The sequence below is a fragment of the Cebus imitator genome, unplaced genomic scaffold, assembly GCF_001604975.1.
Source record: "Cebus imitator isolate Cc_AM_T3 unplaced genomic scaffold, Cebus_imitator-1.0 Scaffold12, whole genome shotgun sequence".
Taxonomy (NCBI): Eukaryota; Metazoa; Chordata; class Mammalia; order Primates; family Cebidae; genus Cebus; species Cebus imitator.
The window spans coordinates 11,592,702-11,612,579 of NW_016107327.1; the positions used below are offsets into that span (position 1 = coordinate 11,592,702).

At 41.0% G+C, this 19,878-nt stretch overlaps 1 protein-coding gene and 1 pseudogene across 1 annotated transcript in view; one reads left to right on the forward strand and one right to left on the reverse strand.

The window, feature by feature from the left end:
- Positions 1-19,878, reverse strand: part of YES1 (YES proto-oncogene 1, Src family tyrosine kinase) — a 102,767-nt gene that overhangs the window by 55,977 nt on the left and 26,912 nt on the right. The gene's annotated exons all lie outside the window — the stretch shown is intronic.
- On the forward strand, positions 1,614-2,028 carry LOC108283036 (annotated as a pseudogene).

Sequence of the window (19,878 nt, forward strand, 5' to 3'; positions counted from 1 at the left end):
GGGGTTTCACCATGTTGACCAGGATGGTCTCGATCTCTTGACCTCGTGGATCCACCCGCCTCGGCCTCCCAAAGTGCTGGGATTACAGGCGTGAGCCACCGCGCCCGGCCCAGTCTTACATCTTTAAATATCACCTGCACATTGATGATTACCAAATTTATATCTTTATGGACTTCTGGACTTCTCACTTTACGCAGTATCTTCACCTGGACATCTAAAAGGATTTAAAATTTAACATTTCCAAGACTCCTAATCTTCCTCCCTAAACCAACTCCTCTTGCAATCTTCCCCATCTAGATAAATGTTAATGCCATTCTTCTAGTTGTTCAGGCCAAAACTCTAAAGTCATCCTTATTATCTATTTCACACCCTTAAATTCCTCAGTAACTCCCCTGACCCTATTTTTAAAACATATTCAGTATCTGAAAACTTCTCTCCACCTTCCACTGTTACCCTGGTCTAAGTCACATCATCTTTCACTAATTCAACAACATTGAATTATTCTAAAAAAGCCTAACTGGTCTCCCAGTTCCTGTCATTGCACCTTTTACAGGCTTGTCTCAAAGTAGTTATCCTTTTAAAATATAAATTTTTTAACATCACTCCTCTGCCAAATTCCATCCACAGACTTCCAACGGCACTTTGAGTAAAAGCCAAAGTTTCTACCATGGCCTTCAACATCCAGTAACCTACTATGCAGCCTTCAACTCCTACTACTGTGCCCCAACTTGCCTCACTTCTGCCACACTGGTCTTCTTGCTATCCTTCAGACAGACCAAGCATACTACCACCTGAGGCCATCACACTTTGTTCTCTCTGCCTGAAAAGCTACCCACATGATTCACTCTCGCACCCTTTTTAGGTCCTTGGCTGTTTTCACCTTCTCAATGAGACCTTCTCTGACCTATATAAATTAGCACAAAAAATCTCCCCAGAGCACTGCCTATTTTCATTTAACTTGCTTTATTTTTCTCCATAGCATTTATTACTGTGTAAAGCATAGTGACTGAGAGCAAACTGTTTTGTTATTTGTTTACTGTATGTATAGCAGAGCAGTTAAGAGCACAGACATCAGAGACAAAAGGCCTGGGTGCAAAATCTGAGCCCATCACTTATTAGCTGGGTGAGCTTCAGCAAGTCACTCACCTGTGTCCCAGTTTCCTCATCTGTAAAATGGGGATAATAAAAGTAAACCTCACAGAGTTGTGAAGACTAAATGTGTGTGTGTGTGTGTGTGTGTGTGTGTGTGTGTAAAACACACCTAACACAGTGCCTGGTATATGAAGCATGAATGTTTGCTACAATAGTGATCATTTTTATGATAACAGTGCCTCTCTTCCACAGCATGTAAATATGGGCAAATTTAAAAAAAATTTATTGAAACATAGCACAAAGAAAAATACATATAAATGTACAGGTAAATGAATTACATAAACTCAACACTAATGTACTCACCAAACAGACCAAGACACACTGTCAGTACCCAAGAAGTCTATCGCATTCTATTAACCCTGCTAAGTTCCTCTTAACCACTATCTTGACTTCTAACATTATAGTTTAAGTTTTGCCTGCTTGTAAGGCTTCTTATAAATGGAATCACTTTTTCCCCTGGCTGGCGGCACGGAGGCCGCAAGATGCCTGGAGTTACTGTAAAAGATGTGAACCAGCAGGAGTTCGTCAGAGCTCTGGCAGCCTTTCTCAAAAAGTCCGAGAAGCTGAAAGCTTGCTTCCTACAATGAGAACTGGTTCTACACGTGAGCTGCTTCCACAGCACCGCACCAGTACCTCCAGGGTGGCGCTGGAGTTGGCTCCATGACCATGATCTATGGGGGAAGTCAGAGAAACGGTGTCATGCCTAGCCACTTCAGCTGAGGCTCCAAGAGTGTGGCCCGCCAGGTCCTCCAAGCCCTGGAGGGGCTGAGAATGGTGAAAAAGGACCAAGATGGAGGCCGCAAACTGACACTTCAGGGACAGAGGGATCTGGACAGAATCGCCAGATAGGTGGCAGCTGCCAACAAGCAGCATTAGAACAAACCATACTGGGTAAATAAATCACCTCATTCATTAAAAAAAAAAAAAAAAGAAATCATGGCTGGGTGTACTGGCTCATGCTTGTAATACCAACACTTTGGGAAGCCAAGGCAGGAGGATTCTGTGAGCCCTAGAGTCTGAGATGAGCCTGAGCAACATAATGAGACGTCATCTCTACAAAAAGTGAAAAAATTAGCTGAGCATGGTGGCATTCATCTGTAGTCCCAGACACCTGGGAGGCTGAGGTGGGAGGATTGCTTGGCCTGAGAGATGGAGGCTACCGTGAGCTGTAATTGTGCCACTGCACTCCAGGCTGGGTGACAGAGCGAGACCTTGCCTCAAAAAAAATAAATAAAAATAAAATGGAATCATATATAATGCTTTCTTTTGTGTCTGGCCTCTTTCATTTAAAGATGCTTGTGAGACTCATCTATATTATCAGCAATAGCTGTACTTTGTTTTCAATGCTGTGTAGCATTCTTTTACATGAATATACCATAGGTAAGGGATATTAATTGTTTCCAGGTTTTTTTTTTTTTTTTTTTTGCTATAAAAATGACAGCAATGAACATTCCCGAGCCCTCTCTTGGTACACATGTATGCATATTCTACTGGACATACACCTTGCAACAGATGCTGGGTCAAAGTGTTTACTGCTAAACAGTTTTCCAGAGTGGCTATACCAGTTTATGCTCTCACCAGCAAGTATGAGAGTTACCATTGCTTTACATCATCAATAACTTGGTATATTTGATCTTTTGTGTGTTTGTTTTTGAGACAGAGTCTCCCTCTGTCACCCAGGCTGGAATGCAGTGATGCAATCCTGGCTCACTGCAACCTCTATCTCCGGGGTTCAAGAAATTCTCGTGTAGCTGGGATTATAGGTGCATGCCACCATGCCTGGACAATCTTTTAAAATGTATCTGTTCTGGTGGGTGTATAGGAGTCTCTCATTGTGATTTTATGTTCATAATTACTAATGAAGTGGCACCTTTATATGTGTTTATGGGCCATTCTCTTTTGTGAAAGGTCTGTGTTCAAGACACTTATCCATTTTTCTATAGGGTTATCTGTCCTTTTCTTATTGACTTGTAAGGCATTCTTCAATTTTCTGCATATTGGAGTAGGATTTAGTGCATTTACTCCTGTATCTCCAGAACCTAGAATACAGACTGAAACATAAAAAGCATTAATAGAGGTCGGGTGCAGCGGCTCATGCCTATAATCCCAGCACTTTGGGAAGCTGGGGCGGGTGGATCACCTGAGGTCGGGAGTTCAAAACCAGCCTGCCAACATAATCAAACTTCATCTCTACTAAAAATACAAAAAATTAGCTGGGCGTGGTGATGGGCGCCTGTAATCCCAGAGACTCGGGAGGCTGAGGTAGGAGAATCGCTTGAATCCAGGAGGCAGAGGTTGCAGTGAGCAGAGATTGTGCCACTGCACTCCAGCCTGGGCAACAAGAGTGAAACTCCATCTCAAAAAAAAAAAAACAAAAAACAACAAAAAAAACCCTGCAATAATAAATTATTTTTATAAGAGGCTGTGCATGGTGGTTCACGTCTGTAATCCCAGCACTTTGGGAGGCTGAGGCAGGCCGACTGCCTGAGGTCAAGAGCTCAAGACCAGTCTGGCCAACTTGGTGAAACCCCGTCTCTACTAAAAATACAAAAAACTTAGCCAAGTGTGGTGGCATACACCTGTAATCCCAGTTATTTGGTAGGCTGAGGCAGGGGAATTGCTTGACCCCAGGAGTTGGAGGTTGCAGTGAACCAAGATCGCGCCACTGCATTCCAGCCTGGGTGACAGAGCAAGACTCCATCTCAAAAAAAAAATTTTTTTTTTTTTTTAGGCGAATGAATGCTTGGCTGTTTGTTTTCAGATCCAATCATACCCGTTTCTACAATTCTAACTCATAATCTGACAACATATGGCGATTTCTAACCTCCAATCCAATCCAAGAAGGTCCTAAAATGTTGACTGCCTAATAACCTTTATAAAGTAGAACTCTGTCTATAACACTCTCCTGGATACTTCTGTCAATGGTTTCCTACTACCTATGGAATAAAACCTCAACCCTTAGCCAGGCATTCCAGGTTAACCTCCCTAACTTACTTTTCTAATACACTTTCCCTATCATTTACTAATCTTTCAAAACGCCTATTTGCGGTTAAGAAAAACAAAAAGGCCAATTAGACATTAACCACAAAAATCAGGGGGCAAAAAAATTTTTTTTTGTTCTTTTGTTCTAGAAATTATCTTTGAAGCAGAGGCAGCAGGATGTGCAAAAGGTCATAAACAAGAGGGAACAAAGTTGGGTTTTAAGTCATAACTAGTTTGGTTCTGGTGAAGTACAATATAGAAGAAAAAGACGGGGAGGAGGCCAAAACGGCAACAGGAAACAGAGCCTATGACTCACGGATCTTAAATTTCCTTCTACTTAGCACTAATTGCTTTATATATGCATATAAGGACATTCGTTTAATTTTTGTTGAAAAAAATAAATCACTGAATTGTAATGATTCTGATTAATTCTATCCAACAACCTGCCTGACATTTATATTCCTCCCTCCTCCAAAAAGCCAAGCCTAACAAAAATTCTAGAAATACTTGTACATTTTACAACTATTTCATAACTTACCAACTCCATAAGTTGTATGACAAAATTTCAACTTAATATTAGGTGGTCATCTATCAGAATTACCTATATCAGGCCGGCTGCACTGGCCTGTAATCCAGCACTTTGGGAAGCCAACGTGGGACGATAACTTGAGGTCAAGAGTTCAAGACCAGCCTGCCAACATGATGAAACCCTGTCTTTACTAAAAATACAAAAATTACCCAGGCAGGGTGGTGTATGCCTATAATTCCAGCTACTCAGGAGACTGAGACAGGAGCATCACTTGAACCAAGGAGGCAGAGGCTGCAACGAGCTGAGATCGCACCACTACACTCCAGCCTGGGCAACAGAGCGAGACTCCGGCTCAAAAAATAAAAATAAAAAAATAATTAAAAAAGGAATTACCTATATCAGAACCTACTTTATAGCAGTATATTCAGTAAAGCTATAACAATTTGAAATAAGTTTATAATGTATCTGGTTCAGTCATTAACAGTTAACACATTATGTTGTACACACACATTATGTTGTACAATGTGTTACGCTGAAGTATTTTGCTTTTAATAAAATTTTATATTTTGACAGTGCTTTAGGTCTCCAAAGCTCTTTGTTATTATTATTCAATCCAAAAATAATCCCAATATGTTACCAGGATAAGTAGGCATAATTTCTACACTACATTTGAAGAAACTGAAATGGAGGGAGGTTATTACATGGTTTGCTCAAGGAGATCAAAGTAAAAGTAGGAAAAACTAGGGAACCAGGTTTTCTGACTTCTAGACTGCATTCTTTCTACTACCCATACAATCCTTAGGGAAGCCTTGTATATAACATTCTTTGTTCATTGGTTAAGTTATTAAATATTAGCCCTTCAGAAAATGTAACAAACATGATAACATTATTTACAGACAGCTGCACTGCTCAACCTATGGCACACATCTGAACTTCTTAAAAAATTAAATGTACATTATTTCTATAAACAAACTCTAATAAGCTAACCAATTGTGACATTGCCTGGTCTGTCTAGTTGGGGGGAAAAGCCCTAGTTGGGCATTTTGCCAAAATATCTCCAATTTACATACCAGTTTTGAATCTTTAAGAAACCCTAGAAAAATAAATGTACAGACTAACTTCATAAAACATGAAATGAACAACTTCCATAAGTCACAGTGTTCTACAGGCCACAAACATAGTCTACGATTTTTCTCTAACTTTCATTTTTATATCTCCTCCCTTTGGCATAAAACACAAAGGAAAGGCAGGAACGTAAAAGAGAAAACATAGGCAGAGAGAAGGAAGCAGCAGACTACTAAAGGGCGTGCACTTTGTCTTGTAAAAGCAAACAAAGAACTTAATTTTCCAAGGGTCAAAGGAGAAAGGAAATGTTAGCAATGGAAAACTGATCTTGTATGGCTCGGTGATGGTAGCAATATTTTACCATCTTCTTTTTTCTTTTTTTGCCCTTTAGATATACAAACAATTGACCGTAAAGAAAAGTAAGCCAACTCCTTCTAAATTCCTGGAACATTGTGGTTTCTTTAATAAAGTCTGACATATGATCAGTCATGAGAAGAGCCTGATGTAAAGAATATGTAAAGAATTGTGGGGGAGGATCCAAGATGGCTGAATAGGAACAGCTCTGGATTGCAGCTCCCAGCGAAAACACATAGGGTGAGTGATCACATTTCCAAATGCATTTTTACTGCTCACAGACCAGTGGATTCCTGGGTGGAAAAGCGCCATGAGTCTCCAGCTGGCTGTTTCAGCCGGCCCAGCGGGTCTCTGCACAAAAACTCACACAAATCTGGGCGCTGTTTCAGGCGCTGTTTCAACTGGTAACTGGAATGCCTGGGAGACGCCCGTTCCACTGAAGAAAAGGGGGCTGAAACAGGGAGTCAGGTGATCTGGCTCGGCTGGTCCCACCCCAACAAAGACCAGCAATCTGAAATGCTCTGGATTGAGAGTTTCACAGCAAGCACAGCTGAACCCGGGACAGTCCACTTCTGTGGTGGAAAGGGTGTCCACCATTACTGAGGCAGTCCACCACTACCGAGGCAGTCTGCCAATACCGAGGGAGTCCACCATTATAGAGGCAGTCCACCATTACCTAGGCAGTCCACCATTACTGAGGCAGACAGCCATTACCAAGGCAGTTCTAACTAGACCCCTATGAACAAAACTGCAAGGAAGTTCACACAGCAGCTAGGCAGAGCCCACGGCAGCTCAGTAATGCCTCTGCTGGCAGACTGTGAATAGGCTACCTCCTCCCTGGGCAGGGCATCTCTGAAAAAAGGCAGCAGAATGACATGAACTTATAGACACAGCCCCAGCTTCCTGGGACAGAGCACCTGGAAAAAAAAGGCGGTTATGACTTCTGCAACAGCAGAGTTAAACATACCTACCCAGCAGCTCTGAACAGAACAACGGAGCTCACAGCTCAGCACCTGAGCTCCTATAAGGGACAGACTGTCTCCTCAAGCACCTCCCTGACCTCCGTATAACCAAAGAGACACCTCATAAAGGAGAGCTCAGGCTGACATCTGGCGGGTATCCTTCTGGGACAAAGATAACAGAAGAAGAAACTGACAGCAACCCTTACTGTTCTGCAGCCACTGCAGGTGATCCCCAGGCAAGCAGGGTCTGGAGTGGACCTCCAGCAGTCCTACAGCAAGGCGGCCTGTTAGAAGGAAAACTAAGAAACAGAAAGAAATAACTTCATCAGCAACAAAAAGGATGTCCACCAGAGACCCCATCTAAAAGTCACCAACCACAAAGACCACAGGTAGATAAATCCAAAGATGGGAAGAAACCAGTGCAAAAATGATGAAAATACCCAAAACCAGAATGCCTCTCCTCCTCCAAGGGATCACAACTCCTCACCAGCAAGGGAACATGGCTGGATGGAGAATGAGTCTGATGAATTGACAGCAACAGGCTTCAGAAGGTGGGTAATAACAAAGTTCTCCGAGCTAAAAGAAGATGTTCTAACCCAATGTGAAGAAACAAAGAACCTTGAAAAAAGGTTTGATGAAATGCTAATGAGAATAAACAGTTTAGAGAGGAATATAAATGAATTGATGGAGCTGAAAAACACAATACGAGAACTTTGTGAAGCATAGACAAGTTTTGATAGCCGAATCGACCAAGCAGAAGAAAGGATATCAGAGACTGAAGATCAACTCAATGAAATAAAATGAGAAGGCAAGATTAGAGAAAAAAGAATAAAAAGAAGTGAACAAAAGAAATATGGGATTATGTGAAAAGACTTAATCTACATTTAATAGGTGTACCTGAATGTGATGGAGAGAATGAATCCAGGCTGGAAAACACTCTTCAGGGTATTAATCAGGAGAACTTTCCTAACCTAGCAAGGCAGGCCAACATTCAAGTCCAGGAAATACAGAGACCACCACAAAAATATTCCTCAAGAAGAACAACCCCAAGGCACATAATCATCAGATTCACCAGAGTTGAAATGAAGGAAAAAATGCTAAAGGCAACCAGAGAGAAAGGTCGGGTTACCCACAAAGGGAAGCTCATCAGACTCACAGTGGATGTCTCAGCAGAATCCCTATAAGCCACAAGGGAGTGGGGGCCAATATTCAACATCCTTAAAGAAAAGAACTTTCAACCTAGAATTTCATATCCAGCCAAACTAAGTTTCATAAGCGAAGGAGAAATAATATCCTTTATGAACAAGCAATTGCTCAGAGGTTTCATCACCACCAGGTCTGCTTTACAAGAGCTCCTGAAAGAAGCACTAAACACAGAAAAGAACAACCAGTAGCAGCCACTCCAAAAACGTACCAAATGGTAAAGAGCATCAACACAATGAAGAAACTGCATCAACTAATGGACAAAACAACCAGCGAGCATCAAAATGGCAGGATCAAATTCACACATAACAATACTAACCTTAAATGTAAATGGGCTAAATGCCCCAATCAAAAGACACAGACTGGCAAATTGGATAAAAAGTCAAAACCTATTGGTGTGCTGTATCCAGGAAACCCATCTCATATGCAAGGATACACACAGGCTCAAAATAAAGGGATGGAAGAAGATCTACCAAGCAAATAGAGAGCAAAAAAAAGCAGGAGTTGCAATCCTAGTCTCTGATAAAACAGACTTTAAACCAGCAAAGATCAAAAGAGACAAAGAAGGGCATTACATAATGGTAAAACGATCAATGCAACAAGAAGAGCTAACGATCCTAAATATATACGAGCCCAATACAGGAGCACCCAGATACATAAATAAAGCAAGTTCTTAATGACTACAAAGGGACTTAAACTCCCACACAATAAGAACGGGAGACTTTAACACTCCACAGATGAACGAGACAGAAAATTAACAAGGATATCCAGGAGCTGAACTCAGACCTGGACCAAGCAAACCTAACAGACATTTACAGAACTCTCCACCTCAAATCCATAGAATATATATTCTTCTCAGCACCACATCACACCTACTCTAAAATTGACCACATAATTGGAAGCAAATCACTCCTCAGCAAATACAAAAGAACGGAAATCATAACAGTCTCTCAGAACACAGTGCGATCAAATTAGAACTCAGAATTCAGAAACGAACTCAGAGCCGCATAACTTCTTGGAAGCTGAATAACTGCCTTTGAATGTTTTTATAGGAAAATTTATAGCAATAAATGCCCACATGAGAAGCAAGGAAAGATCTAAAATCAACACCCTATCAACAAAACTGAAAGAGCTAGAGGAGCAAGATCAAAAAAACTCAAAAGCTAGCAGAAGACAAGAAATAACTAAGATCAGAGCAGAACTGAAAGAGACAGAGACACAAAAAAACCCTTCAAAAAATCAATAAATCCAGGAGCTGGTTTTTTGAAAAGATCAACAAAATAGGCCACTAGCCAGATTAATAAAAAAGAAAAGAGAAAATAATGAAATAGATGCAATAAAAAATGATAAACGGGATATCACCACAGATTGCACAGAAATACAAACCACCATCAGAAATTACCATAAACAACTCTATGCACATAAGAAATGGATAAATTCCTGGACACTTACACCCTCCCAAGCCTAAACCAGGAAGAAGTCGAAACCCTGAATAGACCAATAACAAGGGCTGAAGTTGAGACAGCAATTAATAGCTTACCAACCAAAAAAAGCCTAGGTCCAGATGGGTTCACAGCCAAATTCTACCAGACATACAAAGAGGAGTTGGTACCAATCCTTCTGAAACTATTCCAAACAATACAAAAAGAGGGAATCCTCACCAAATCATTTTATGAGATCAACATCATCCTGATACCAAAACCTGGAAGAGACTCAACAAGAAAAGAAAACTTCAGGCCAATATCCATGATGAACATAGATGCAACAATCTTCAATAAAATATTGGCAAACTGATTGCGACGGCACATCAAAAAGCTTATCCCTCACAATCGAGTAGGCTTCATCTGGGGATGCAAGGCTGGTTCAACATATGCAAGTCTATAAATGTAATTTACCACATAAACAGAACCAAAGACAAAAACCACATGATTATCTCAACAGACACAGAGAAGACCGTAGACAAAATTCAACAGCCCTTTATGCTAAAAACTCTCAAACTAGGTATTGACGGAATGTATCCCAAAATAATAAAAGCTATTTATGACAAACCCACAGCCAATATCATACTGAATGGGCAAACACTGGAAGCATTCCCTTTGAAATCTGGCACTAGACAAGGATGCCCTCTCTCACCACTCCTATTCAATATAGTATTGGAAGTTCTAGCCAGAGCGATCAGGCAAGAAAAAGAAATAAAGGGTATTCAATTAGGAAAGGAAGTAGCCAAATTGTCTATATTTGATTGCATATTTAGAAGACTCTATCGTCTCAGCCCCAAATCTCCTTAAACTGACAAGCAACTTCAGCAAAGTATCAGGATACAAAATCAACGTGCAAAATGCACAAGCATTCCTATATACCAATAACAGACTTAAAGACAGCCAAATCAAGAACGAATTGCCATTCACAATTGCTACAAAGAGAATAAAATACCTAGGAATACCACTAACAAAGGATGTAAAGGACCTCTTTAAAGAGAACTACAAACCACTGCTCAACGAAATACGAGGACACAAACAGATGGAGAAATATTCCATGCTCATGGTTAGGAAGAATCAATATCATGAAAATGGCCATACTGTCCAAAGTAATTTATAGATTCAATGCTATCCCCATTAATTACCAATGACGTTCTTCACAGAATTGGAAGAAACCACCTTAAACTTCCTATGGAAACAAAAGAGAGCCCTCATAGCCAAGTCAATTCTACGCAAAAAGAACAAAGCTACAGGCAGCAAACTACCTGACTTCAAACTATACTACAAGGCTATAGCAATCAACACACCATGGTACTGGTACCAAAACAGGGATATAGACCAATGGAACAGAACAGAGGCCTGGGAGGCAACGCCACACATCTATAACCATCTGGTCTTTGACAAACCTCACAAAAACAAGCAACGGGGAAAGGATTCCCTGTTTAACAAATGGTGTTGGGAAAACTGGCTAGCCATGTACAGAAAGCAGAAACTGGACCCCTTCCTGACACCTTACACTCAAATTAACTCCAGATGGATTAAAGACTTAAACATAAGACCTAACATGATAAAAACGTTTGAGGAAAAGCTAGGCAAAACCATTCAGGACATAGGCATAGGCAAGGACTTCATAACTAAAACACCAAAAGCATTGGCAACGAAAGCCAAAATAGACAAATGGGATCTAATTAAACTCCAAAGCTTCTGCACAGCAAAAGAAACAATCATCAGAGTGAACTGGCAACCAACAGAATGGGAAAACAGTTTTGCAATCTACCCATCTGACAAAGGACTTATATCCAAAATCTATAAAGAACTAAAACAGATTTACAAGAATAAAAACAAAGAAACCCATTCAAAAGTGGGCAAGGGATATGAACAGACACTTTTCAAAAGAAGTCATATATGAGGCCAACAAACATATGAAAAAATGCTCACCATCACTGGTCATAGAGAAATGCGAATCAAAACCACATGGAGATACCATCTCATGCCACTTAGAATAGCAATCATTAAAAAATCCAGAGACAACAGATGCTGGAGAGGATGTGGAGAAATAGGAACACTTTTACACCGTTGGTGGGAGTGTAAATTAGTTCAACCATTGTGGAAGACAGTGTGGTGATTCCTCAAGGACCTAGAAATAGAAATTCCATTTGACCTAGCAATCCCATCCCTGGGTATATATCTAAAGGACTATACATCATTCTATTATAAGGACACATGCACACGTATGTTCACTGCAGCACTGTTTACAATAGCAAACACTTGGAACCAACCCAAATGCCCACTGATGATAAACTGGACAGGGAAAATGTGGCACATATACACCATGGAATACTATGCAGCCATAAAGAACGACGAGTTTGTGTCCTTTGCAGGGACATGGATGAACCTGGAAACCATCATTCTCAGCAAACAGACACAAGAACAGAAAATCAAACACCGTATGTTCTCACTCATAGGTAGATGTTGAACAATGAGAAAACACGGACACGGGGAGAGGGCACAGACTGAGGTCTGTTGTGGGGGGGACTACGGGAGGGACAGCAGGGGTTAGGGAGTTGGGGAGGGATAACATGGGGAGAAATGCCAGATATAGGTGATGGGGATGGAGGCAGCAGTCCACATTGCCATGTATGTACCTATGCAACAATCCTGCATGTTCTTTACATGTACCCCAGAACCTAAAATGGAATTACAAAACAAAACAACAACAAAATATATATATATATGAATTGTATGGTTGGGTGCAGTGGCTAATCCCAGCACTTTGAGAGGCTGAGGTGGGAGGATCCCTTGAGTCCTGGAGTTCAAGACCAGCCTGGGCAACATAAGGACACCCCACCTCAACAAAAAATTTGAAAATTAGTCAGGCATGGTGGTACACACCTGTAATTCCAGCTACTCAGAAGGTTGAGGTGGGACGACAGCTTGAGCCTGGAAGGTCAAGGCTGCAGTGAGGTATGATCGCACTACTGCCCTCCAGCCTGGGTGACAAAGTGAGACTCTGTCTCAAAAAAAAAAAAAAAAAAAAAAAAAAAAGAAAAGAAAAAAAAAATGTAGAGAATACTTAATCTTTTTGTTATACATTATAGTAACAAAAATAACTTACAAATTACCTCAACATTTTAAAAAAAAAATTCAACACAGATCAGACTTGAATCATGAAGATCTCAAGTAATAAATTAACTTCAGCCACCTTAGGCAATTATTAAAGGTAGTTTGTTGGTAGCAAGGCACCCGTGAAGTACTATTATGCATCATTCCCTCTACAAATCCAGTCAACTCATAAAATAAGCTGACTATACACCTATCTCAAGAATCTTTATTCTCTCAGATTTTCATACCTTACTTCCAGTCTTTTGTTAAGATTTTTGACCAGCAAATTACAGTAAACAATTACATACCACTTTCAAATCTTTATGTCAATTAAATGCTCCTCAGGCACTGCATGTACTCTTCTTTAACTGGGGTTTTAAAACTTAAAAGCACCATCCAATCGTTTCTGTAACAATGTATGTAGTCATTTTTTTTTCCCTTAAATCTCTTTAAGAAAGACTAAACAGGCTGGGGGTGGTGGCTCACCCCTGTAATCCCAGCACTTTGGGAGGCTGAGGCAGGTGGATCACCTGAGGTCAGGAGTTCGAGACCAGTATGACCAACATGGTGAAACCTTGTCTCTACTAAAAATGCAATAATTATCTGGGCATTGTGGCTCACACCTACTACTTAGAAGGCTGAGGCAGAAGAATCGCTTGAAGTGGGGAGGTGGAGTTTGTAGTAAACCAAAATCTTGCCATTGCACTCTGCACTTCAGCCTGGGTTACGGAGTGAGACTCTTGTCTCCAAAACAAAAACACAAACTTAATACCCAGTGAGGCAGTATTGAGAGGGATGCCTTTAAGAAGTGATTGGATCATGAGAGCTCTGCCCTTATTAATAAATTAATTCATGCATGGATTAATAAAGGGTAAAGGTCATCATGGGAGTACAACTGGTGGCTTTATAAGAGGAAGAGAGATTTGAGCTTTGCACAATAGCACACTCAGCCCCCTCACCATATGATACCCTGCACCACCTAAGTAGACAAGAGTCCTATCAGCAAGAAAGCCTGTCCCAGATGCAGCCCCTTGACCTTGGACTTCTCTGCCTCCAGAACTGTAAGAAATAAATTCCTTTTCTTTATAAATTACCCAGTTTCAAGTATTCTGAAAATGGACTAAGACACCCTCTCCCATGCCCCGTGTGGCCAACTGTCACAAGGACTTGACCATACTGCCCTGTAATCTCTGAAATTCTTCCATTTCCCCCCAACATGGTGAAACCCCATCTCTACTAAAAATATATATATATATATATATATTTTTTTTTTTTTGAGACAGAGTTTCACTCATGTTACCCAGGCTGGAGTGCAATGGCGCGCTAAAAATATTTTTTAAATGCCGGGCATGGTGGTGGGCGCCTATAATCCTAGCTACTCAGAAGGCTGAGGTAGGAGAATCACTTGAACCTGTGATATGGAGGTTGCAGTGAGTTAAGATCGCACGCTGCACTCCTGCCTGGGCAACACAGCGAGACTCTGCCCCCCTCAAAAAAAAACAGAATAAAAAAGTAAGAAATCCGTAAGCTGTAGCATATCTTCTTCCAATTCCCTACCCCCAACAGATTTTTCTAAGCTTCTACATGTATCATTAATTTTTCTTTTCCTTTTATTTTTTTTTGAGGTGGAGTTTCAAAAAAACTGGGCATGGTGGCGGGTGCCTATAATCCTAGCTACTCGGAAGGCTGAGGCAGGAGAATCACTTGAACCTGGGATACAAAGGTTACAGTGAGTTAAGATTGCACACTGCACTCCCACCTGGGCAACACAGCGAGACTCTGCCCCCCCACCCTCCCCCACAAAAAAACAGGATAAAAAAGTAAGAAATCCATAAGCTGTAGCATATCTGCTTCCAATTCACTACCCCCAACAGATTTTTCTAAGCTTCTACATGTATCATTAATTTTTCTTTTCTTTTTTTTTTTTTTTTTTATTTTTTTTTTTTTTTTTTTTTTTTTTTTTTTTTTTTTTTTTTTTTTTTTTTTTTTTTTTTGAGATGGAGTTTTGCTCTTGTTGCCCAGGCTAGAGTGCAATGGCGTGATCTCAGCTCAATGCAACTTCCACCTCCCAGGTTCAAGTGATTTTCCTGCCTTAGCCACCCAAGTAGCTGGAATTACAGATGCCCACCATCATGCCCAGCTAATTTTTGTATTTTTAGTAGAAACAGGGTTTTTTGCCATGTTGGCCAGGCTGGTCTTGAATACCTGACATCAAGTGATCCCAAAGTGCTGGGATTACAGGCATGAACCATCATGCCCAGCTCATTAATTTTTCATTTTATTAATATTTGTAACATACAATAAATACTGAAAGTTTTTTTCTTTTGAGGATAATGGAAGAAATCCATTTCCTATATTAAATAATAAGTTATTTAATCCAGGCAATAACCACTGAAGATGTGTTATTATCCCTGCTTTACAGATGAGGAAATTGAGGCCAGAGAGGTTAAATAGGTTTTGGTTCTATGTCACAAAACTAGTAAGGTTACAGAGCCAGAAGCTGAGAATGAACTCAGAACATCTCATCTCAGTGTCCATTAATTATTGCTGCTACAACGGATTACCACAAATTTATTGGCTTAGAACAATACAAACATACTTATCTTACAGTTCAAAAGTCTGACACTGGTGTCACTGGGCTAAAATCAAGGTGTCAGCAGGACTGCATTTCCTTCTGGAGATTCAAAGAGAAAATCAGTTCTTGCCCTTTCTAGCTTGTGGGGGCTGCTCATATTCCTTGGCTCACAGATTCCTTCCACTTTTAAGGCCTGGAATGTTGTCTCTTTCTGATGCTGCTTTGTTGTGACATTTCTTTGACTTTCCTGCTTTTCTTTTCCACTCTTAAAAACCATTGTTATGGCCAGGCATGGTGGCTCATGCCTGTAATCCCAGCACTTTGGGAGGCTGAGGTAGGTGGATCACAAGGTCAAGAGACAGGGACCATCAACATGGTGGAAACCGGTCCCTACTAAAAATACAAAAATTGGCCAGGCATGGTGGCACATGCCTGTAGTCCCAGTTACTCAGGAGGCTGAGGCAGGAGAATCACCCAGGAGGCAGAGATTGCAGTGAGCCATGATCGCGCCACTGCACTCCAGCCTGGTGACAGAGCAAGACTCGCTTTCTCAACAAAACAAAACAAAACAAAACAAAACGAAAAACCATTGTTACTCTATTGGGCCTACCTGGATAAGTTAGGATAAACTCCCTATTTTAAAATCAGTTGATTGGGAACCTTAAGTCTACCTGAAACTCTAACTCCTCTTTACCATGTAACCTAATATAGTCACAGGTTCTGAGAATTCACAGAACATGGACATCTTTGGGGAGACAAGATACTGCCTACCACAGTATCCATGCTTACAATCAGTATATTACAAAAATGCTCATGTGTTAGGGTTTAAAGAGTCAGTATGCTTCCATACTAAGTAACATAACTTGGCTAAATTAGGAGAATCACAGGTGTTCAACCCTTTGAATGTGAGGACTATTGTGCTTATCTGTGGTGGCGGATATCACAAAAATTATGCACAGGTTTTTTTTTTTTTAACCTAATCAGCCATTGTTAGTGTTAATGATTTTTTTTGTTTTGTTTATTTTGTTTTGAGACGGAGTCTCACTCTGTCTCCAGGCTGGAGTGCAATGGCACGATCTCGGCTCACTGCAACCTTTGATTCCCGGGTTCAAGTGATTCTCCTGCCTCAGCCTCCCGAGTAGATGGGACTATAGGCATGTGCCACTGTGCCCAGCCAATTTTTGTATTTTCAGTAGGGATGGGGTTTCACCATGTTGGCCAGGATGGTCTTCATCTCTGGACCCCATGATCTGCCTGCCTCGGCCTCCCAAAGTGCTGGGATTACAGGTGTGAGCCATTGTGCCTGGCCAGTGTTACTGTATTTTACGTGTGGCCCAAGACAATTCTTCTTCCAGTGTGACCCAGGAAAGCAAAAATGCTGGACACTGGTGGAAATTATTAACTTTCAAAGTAAAACAAAGTGATTGAGTCAATGGAGTTAACAACTCATCCATCTAAATAGGTCTTTATTTTATTTATTTATTTTTTTTAAATGGGGTTTCACCATTTTGGTCAGGCTGGTCTTGAACTCCCGACCTCAGGTGATCCGCCCGCCTTGGCCTCCAAAGTGCTTGGATTACAGGCGTGAGCCACCACGTCTGGCCCCTAAATAGGTCTTAAAAGGAAACAAGCCAATAAGAGACACCATCTTCCCCTTTCCTTACCAAACTTCTGATATAATACTAAGTGTTAGGAGGAGAAAGAGGAACAAGTAAAGATGGGCTTGTTCTAAGTAGCTGGAAGGAGAGAGAAGCAGTGAGTCCTGGTCATAGGGCTGTGGTTGGCATTATATCCAGCCTGTTCAGATGATACTCTATTCTATGGTTTGAATACGTCCCCAAAGTTCACGTGTTGGAACTTAATCCCCAATGCAACAGTGTTGAAAGGTGGGATCTTTAAGGTGTGAATAGCTTACGACTCACATCTTAAAGATACCACCTTTCAACACTGTTGGGTTAATGTCACTATCATGGAAGTGGGTTTGTTATAAAAGGGATTTGTCAAGACCAGCGTAGGCAACACAGTGAGACCTTGTCTCTACAAAAGCGAAAAAAAGAAAAAAAAAAAAAGTCAGGCACTGGTAAGCACCTATAGTCCCAGCTACTTGGGAGCCTGAAGTAGGGAAGAACAGTTGAGGCCAGGAGTTCAAGGCTACAGTGGGCTAGGAGTTCAAGGCTACAGTGAGCCAGGATTGTGCCACTGCACACCAGCTTGGGCAAAAGGGTGACTTTTTTTTTTTTAAGCGAGTTTCTCTCTTTCCCTCACTCCAACCCTTTCTCAGCCTCTCACCTCCCACTATGGGATAACACATCAAGAAGGCCCTTGCCAGCTGCCAGCACTTTGGTATTGGACCTCTCAGCCGCCAGAACTATGAGAAGTAAACTTCTCTTCTTTATAAATTACCCAAATCTGTGGTACTGTTAATAGCAACACAAAAATAAACTAAGATGTAATTGTTCTTCAAATAACCTCTAAATGAGAACTTGGCAGAAAGCTGGTCTCCACATAGAAATTACTCAAATCACCAGGACTGAAAGATGAAAGAAGAGGTGGAAGGGGGGGGGGGCGGGGGTGACTTCCTTCTTTGTCACAATACCAAACCTGGAGACTTTTTCCCTTTTTTCTCCCTCCCTAGAGTGGGAGGAAGGGGAGCTTGACATAGGAGTGTCAAGTTTGAGGGGCACTGGCAAGAGAACTAAGGAAACCTAAAAGAGAATCTTTGTCTATTATGGTTAGCCTAGAAGGTACTCTGCAATATTCACTACTATAAACATTATCATTAATAAGTGTACACACACACACACACACACACACACACACACACACACAGAGATGCTCCTATCTTGGATTCCATATTTGTGAATTCAACTGCTTGCTAAAATTAGTACCATAACAGTTCAGGATGGCAATAACAATTGATAATATCAATTTCTGCATTACTGATTACTTAGCAACCGCTATTGTTTCCACTCGGAAACAGGAAACTTAGAGGCACCTGAATAAAAATGTATGGGAAAACAGGATTTGTTACACATCAAACTTTTATATGATCAAGCTTCAAGTACCATATCTATATCATAAAGTCAAATATACCTGCATGACATGTTCTCAAGGACTTCATTCCATTTACATTTTAATATACATAAGACATCTTTGAACAGAAGCACACATATAACAAGGTTGTATAATTTCTTTAAAAAAGCTCATAGATTGAGTTCTTCGACAACTTAAATAAAGAAAAACAAACAAAAGCTCATAAAAGGCTGGGTGAGGTGGCTCACATCTGTAATCCCAGCACTTTGGAAGGCCGAGGCAGGTGGATCATGATGTCAGGAGTTTGAGACCAGATTGATCAAGATGGTGAAAACCTGTTTCTACTAAAAATACAAAAATTAGCAGGGCATAGTGTTGCGTGCCTGAATCTCAGCTACTAAGGAGGCTGAGGCAGGAGAATCGCTTGAACCCAAAAGGCAGAGGTTGCAGTGAGCTGAGATTCTGTCACTGCACTCCAGCCTGGGTGACAAAGCAAGACTCTGTCAAAAAAAAAAAAAAGACTCATAGGAACCTAACCCTAACCCTGTACTCCCTCTAGGAGGAATGGTTTGCTCTTTGGTAAGTTAGTGTTCATAATGATTTTACAGAATATGATGAGACTGACTGTATATGAATATTGATAGAAAAGATGGCCAAAATCATGTTATTGTTGGGCCAGGCTCATTGGCTCAAACCTGTAATCTCAGCACTTTGGGAGGCCAAGGCAGGTGGATTACCTAACGTCAGGAGTTCACGACCAGCCTGGCCAACATGGTGAAACCCTGTCTCTACTAAAAATAAAAAATTAGCTGCACATGGTGGCACATGCTTGTAATTCCAGCTACTCCGGAAGCTGAGGCAGGAGAATTGCTTGAGCCTGGAGGGCAGAGGGAGGATGCAGTGAGCTGAGATCATGCCACTGCACTCCAACTTGGGCAACAGAGTGAGACTCTGTCTCAAAAAAAAAAAAAAAAAAAAAATTTTTTTTTTTTGGTTGAATTATTGATTCTTTTCCCCATCAACATTTAGAACCTGACCCAAATGATAAATACTGATAAAAAAATTAATGTTTGAATCTATTTTTTAATTGAAGAGTAGAGATTAAAGAGACTGATATTAATGTATAAATCAACATATATCACATTAATCTACTAGTTATCTACATCACCAAGGTGTGAAGACTTGGTAATGCTTTGGAGCTCAACAACTGATCTAGTCTCGAAATGTCAAGGTAGGGCATGAATGCTGAGGAACAAGAAAATAAGAGATCAAGACCATCCTGGTCAACATGGTGAAACCCCGTCTCTACTAAAACTACAAAAAATCAGCTGGGCATGGTGGCGCGTGCCTGTAATCCCAGCTACTCAGGAGGCTGAGGCAGGAGAACTGCCTGAACCTAGGAGGCAGAGGTTGCGGTGAGCTGAGATTGCACCATTGCACTCC